Here is a 6,287-nt window from a genome sequence, read left to right as displayed (position 1 = left end):
CTTAAAGTGTGTACCAACATTTTATTGAATAAAACAGTTATATGTTATTTTTAATCAGGATCAATGCTCGGGTAAGTAAAACTGGACGTAACAGTCGACCGTTTACAGTTACAAAATGATTAACAGTTTGATCAACGCCTATCCCATGTGCACCACTTTGTGCTACTGTCATCTTTGAATTTTTGGTAACGCTGGAGTAGACTTACGGTAAGTAACTCACAATGTGCAAAGTGGTATTCATTTTGTTTACTCAACCTTACCTCTCGTGAGGGAGACTTCAAAAGTTGACCTACATAACATCACTCAATATACAGTATAAAAGTGTAACCATGTCGTTTAAAAGTGTGTATTTCACCGAAGTGGAAAATCTTTGTTAAAGAAATAATTATTAAAAATCTTAATGTAAAAGAAAAAAACAACAACAACAAAAATTTAAATATATGTTCGATAAAACAAAAGCATGAAAGCATGATGAGAAATTTAAAGAGATTTAAATAGTTTTCAAATTTAAATGCCAAAATAGCAAAATAATGTTGGAAAACCTGAAAGACAGGACGAAAATAAGAAGCTAAAGAAAGCAGTGAAAGGCTCATGACAGGCATTTAGAACTGAAAAAAAAACATTTCGATAGCGTTAACTTTATTTTGAAAGTAGCATTCAATTTTTTATGTCAATGAAAATTATTTTGCAATACAAAATTATGTTTCCTTTTTTAATCATCTTATGACATTTTAAAGGCCCATTATACCTCAGAAATTCTATCAGTAGAACTTCTATGAGTCGAACTTCGATTAGTCGATTTTCTCGATGTGTCGAAGTAAAATAAAGTCCTGATTTTTTTCCTTATATATTCCTTATAAAAACCTATTTATGAGTCGAGATTTTATGTGTCGAATTTTTCGATGTGCCGAAGTTTTTTCGTCGTCCGTATAGAATAAATCTAGAACAATTTACCACAAATAAGTCGAGGTCCTTCGATTATTTTGACACCTTCGATCTCTACACCTTTTCTGGCCGCGAAGACGATTTCCGATCAAATTTAGTGACAGGTATTAATTACACAGGAGAGTGTCCAAACAGCCTTTGTATGCGTTTGAATGTGTAAAAAAAGCTTTTATGGTTACTATTTTAATTGCCGTAATGGTATTTGAAAGTACATGTAAACAGTAATCATTTGAGTACTTCCGTGACCCGGTCTCGCGTGATAATCACACACGAAAAAATTACCATAAGCTGGTTTAGTTATTGCCCTTTCGTATTTTAACGCCTTTTGTAACTTTATTGTATACGTCAACAGCTAGTCCAAATCAGTAAAAGTTACTTAACATGTCATATTTATCATTGTATAATGTAAAATATCAGATTAATGAATGAAAGAAAATTACGTTATAGATCTTATAATTAGGGCTAGTCACGGGTTGAAATTTGGTCAGGAAATTCAGACCGATTCATGAGTCGAAGTCCCGATGTGTCGAAATTTTTACGCAAGTCCCTTCAACTTCGACTTACCGAAGATCTACTGTATTTTATTTATCAAAATTTCAACTTTTGCAAAGAGTATAATCATAGTGCATTATCATTTTATATAGAAGTCAAAATTCTGCATTGTTTACATTTTTCTGCCTTCATAACACATTACTGCACGTTCAGTGCAACTTTAAATACTTTTTAATTATTTTTCTTAAGAATTAAAATAGAAAGAGGGATAACGTGCCTTTAGCAAGACTGTTTTATTTAAATCTTTGTCGTTGGTATTTGCAAATATATAATCCTTACCTTTTTAATTTCTTGAGTCAAATTCAGTGATTTTTTTTGTACATAATCACCCCCAAAAAAGAAAGAAAGAAAATAAACAAACAAACAAAACAACCCTGTTTGAATGTGATGCTGAAATACCTAACGACTGAAGCAGTAAATCATTATTCAGCTGTTTTTAAAATTACAAACTGGATCTAAGTAATGAAACACCATACTCGTTAAGTAAAGAGTATTTTACATAAATCATGCTAAACAAATGTTCAAGATATTGCTTTGCCACGTGGATTTTGATTGTTGTTTTTAATTAAATTACTCAGACGTCAACGCTAACTTTATGCCATGGTTATTCATGACGCCATGAAGATATTTTTCTGTCATGTTTCCTTTGAAATATCTTCAAATATATAGATTGGCTAATTCTATGTCAATTCCAAAATTCAAACAGTGTGATATAACTTACATATGCCTATATTTAGACGCATACGACAAATCATCCAGAATCATCGATGGCCACATTGATTAACACAAGAACAGTCATTTTCATAGATAAGAGGAAATTCAAGACATTTCTAATTTGAAATCATATAAGTTCATTCATTTTGGCATAAGTACTGGTATCCCGGGAGCTGAATACACTCATACTACTTGTATCACACTGGGTACACCCCTTTGAAAATCAAAATTTTTGATAAAATTCAACTTCTGACATACATTTAATGGGATCATCTCTATCCCTAAGTATCTATTTTTCAACTTTTATTTTGTAAAATACTGTCAGTTCGCGTATGTGATGCACTTATATGTATATGGGACGAAATTAATTCAAAGTCAATACTCAAAACTTAGTGGTATTCAGTATTTTTTTTATTGAGGACACCTCAAGGTAGCCCCCTCCTAATCTCACAGATTCTCAACTTTCCTGAGTTTACTCGACACTTACTTTATAACCTGAATACCACTTTACTGAAAGGTAAGGACTGTCTTGACCGTTAGGTAATTATATGGGATTTACTCATTGAGTGTGAGTGTAAGTATCGATTCTGAATACGGGCTTCTTGTTGCTGGGTCATATGGGGGTTGCGTTCATTGAACGCCGCCTTTCCTTGTTGATCTTGTTTATCATATTCTAGGACTCCGTGAAGCAACTCATCTTTGTATGTTAAGTTTCTGTCAGGAAATCAAATTCAATGTTCTCGTTTCCTGTAATTTGGAGGACTATTCGTAGTTTGTAGTTTTGCATACATTTTATCCAAGAAATGTTTGATCCTCTTTAATGTTTTCATTAAGGTTAAGTTTCAACCTTCTCAAGTATTTAAGAGCCTAATAGATAAAAATTAACTGATCTATAACGAATCAGATGCAACTCGGAGACCTTAAGAATTTAGCACGAGTACAATTCAAGTGGTTAAGTATATAGTTTAAACATTATTACTTAAGCTCGATATAGTGACCTAAGTTGTATCTTAACTGTAGGACTCTCGAGTCCACTTCCTGGACATAACCAATACTTGTGTCATATAAAGAAAACATAGTCATGACCCCAGTAAGGCTTGAACCACTAGGCCACTAGTCCAACTACCACCACCAACCCCAACCCCTGCCGCCCTTACGTTAAACATTTGGTGAAATAATTGCACGTTAACAATGGAGCCTGATATAAAAGAGGATTTACTACAGCATGAGTTTAATAATATATGTATTCTAACAAATTCCGAAAATTTGAATTAAAAAAAATATGTTTTTATTTTGAATAAAAATTGAAAATTGAGTAGCGCTGAAACCGCTGCTTGCTGACGCGAGGGATGTTGCACTTTTTCATTATTCCTCATGTACAGACTCAATCAAATATAGAGAAATAAAGAATCCCTAAAGAATGCACAAAACGACAAAATTGAAAATGTTGCAGGCTCGGTTGGATTGAGCCTGTTTATGGACTGCAATGGAAAGTGAAAGTTACCGTCCACGCCTCCCCTCCCACCCCCTAGCACCTGCTTAAGCAGAATTCAACATTTTATCATGGTAATGGTGACATTTTGAATTTAGAAACATCCGCATATTACTCAATACGCCGGTTAGCATGGAACCTTCAATCACGCCGAGTCTACAATGTTCATGTAATTTCGTTGAAATTAATGTTTTCGAGGGATCACGCTTTGTCAAGATTTTTGTACTGTTAACCATAACATACTATAAATAAAGTTTGTCTTACTGCCTTACTATTGATTAATCTAGTAGATTGTTTTATTTCTGCCTATAGCTTGAATTCTATAATATTCTGGAGCCTTATTACTCTGAGACACAACACCTCAATATGAGAAGGTAGTATGCATTTATCATGTTTTATTTTATGCTTTTCAGTGGATTACTGATTTATCCGTGAAAATTATATTTGATAATTTCACAGTGAACATTATCAAAATATAATTTCACACTTTTCAATGACAAAACTACTTTTTTATGATTTTTCTCCATGTGGTATCTCAATTTTATTTTTGCTGACAATTCTGACAATGTCAGGATGTTTAAAGAAAACCAAAGCTGAAATTGATAAATAACTTTAATGTCAAAAGTAATAAAAAGAAGAAAACTTACTTCTATTCATTCAAATTCCAATCACCCAATTTCGTCTCTAATTTTTTTTGTTTCATTTTTACAGTCTGAAAAATACATTCCTTCCACATGCAAAACTGCTCTTGATGACATTTGGGCATATTAAAGTATCCTACGAGCAATAACTGCCGTATGCTTTATGAAAACTTGAAAAGCAATGAGAGCAATCAGCTCGAAGAATAAGTAAACAACCCAGCGTTCCTGAGCCAGCCTTTGAACAGTTCCAAGTTTTCCATTTTCCTAGCTGCTTTTCGAATGTTTTCACATCTGTCAACACTTACTTTTTGTCTGTAACAATCCTCAAATAAGTTTTCTTTCTTTAAAAAAGGTGTATGACTAATAAATCCAATTGATATCCCTCTGAATCAAACACAATTATTTTCCTCCCGTGAAATACACAACTTTAAAAAATGGCTGCCGCTTATATTTAACAAAGCCAGGTCTAATATAAATTCGCAGTAAGTAACAGAAATATGGATGGATGGTTGGACTTTTTCTCCTACAAGAATTGTTTGTTTTTATTATTTAAAAAGGCGATCATTCATTTTAATATTAAAATTAATTTTATGGAAATTTCGTTACAACTTGTTTTTAATCATAAAATAAAAAGAAAATTTGTTTGTTTGTTGTGTAAGATGTAATTTTATTTCATCTCGTGAACTTTAAAAATAGTATTCTCAGAAACAGAATATTGTTTTTAAAGCCCACACAAACAAACAAATATCCTCTATATTCTTCTCCTCAAAGACTCAAATATTCTTTGTTAAATATCTAAAAATTCAGAACAACCTATCTACCAATGTACTAGTAACTGATGACATATTTTAGACGAAGCAATTCATTCTTGTTTTAAGTACAATATTGTCTTGCTTTATTATTAGTCTATATTGAGTTCTGTTATATTGTTTTTGTAAACAACTATTTCTTAAAATATAGTCAGAAGAAACATTCATGTTTTGACAACAAGGATTCACTTTTATGACCATATCAGAGTGACATCCCTTTGCTCGACAACCTATGTTGTGCATGGAAAAAAAAGAAAAGAAAGTAAACTATCTATTTCTGACAAATGTGACTTTAAGCTTCAAAATAATCCTAAAAATACCATTGCATAGTAATTATTCATTTTAATACAATAATGAAATATATAAAAATGATATAAATGCATCAAATATTCTGTTGGCCATGTTAAGAAATCGACATTTTTTCCTACAGGCATTTACTGATAATAAACTACTTATATGTTTTTAATACAATTATGAAAAAATAACCATAGAAATGATGTGAAATGCAACTTATATCCTGTTGGCTATGTTAAGGAAAGACATTTTACCTACATGCATTTATAGATAATATATTACTTATGTCAATAAATTGAAAGATGTAGACGACTAACACTCTTAGGTGATGGGAATGTAATTTGTAATATACACAGACATTAATATATCCATTTAATCATGTTAAACATTAGACTCTGCAACGAGGTTCTATTCATCACTGCAGATGGCGGAAACACATCTTTTGTATAAAAATATTTGACATACATTCATTTAAAAATAAACCATGTTTGTATGCCAACGTAATCAATTTTCTTTAAAATTTATATTTTCACACAAGACATTTTTATATCCCAAATACCATGATGCGGCGAAAAAAATGAAGCAGTTCTTTCGTGAATTGGGCTTTTCTTTAATAACACAGCCATAAAAGTTCAAAATATACATTAGAATAACTGCGGGAAGCTTTTATTCATTTGTATCACATTACAACTATCACTTCAGTGTAATGCAAACCGGTGCGTGCAAATTAGAGCACTTACCAAAAATAAGTTGGTTACCTACTGTTACTTCTGAGGTCAGTTGCATATATTTGGGTTAAAATGATAAAAGGTGTATTTGTCAGATAAAAAGTAAAAAAAA

Source organism: Ruditapes philippinarum, unplaced genomic scaffold (genome assembly GCF_026571515.1).
Source record: "Ruditapes philippinarum isolate M1 unplaced genomic scaffold, ASM2657151v2 ctg1546_1_1_1_1, whole genome shotgun sequence".
Taxonomy (NCBI): Eukaryota; Metazoa; Mollusca; class Bivalvia; order Venerida; family Veneridae; genus Ruditapes; species Ruditapes philippinarum.
Note: the sequence above shows the minus strand (reverse complement) of the source record.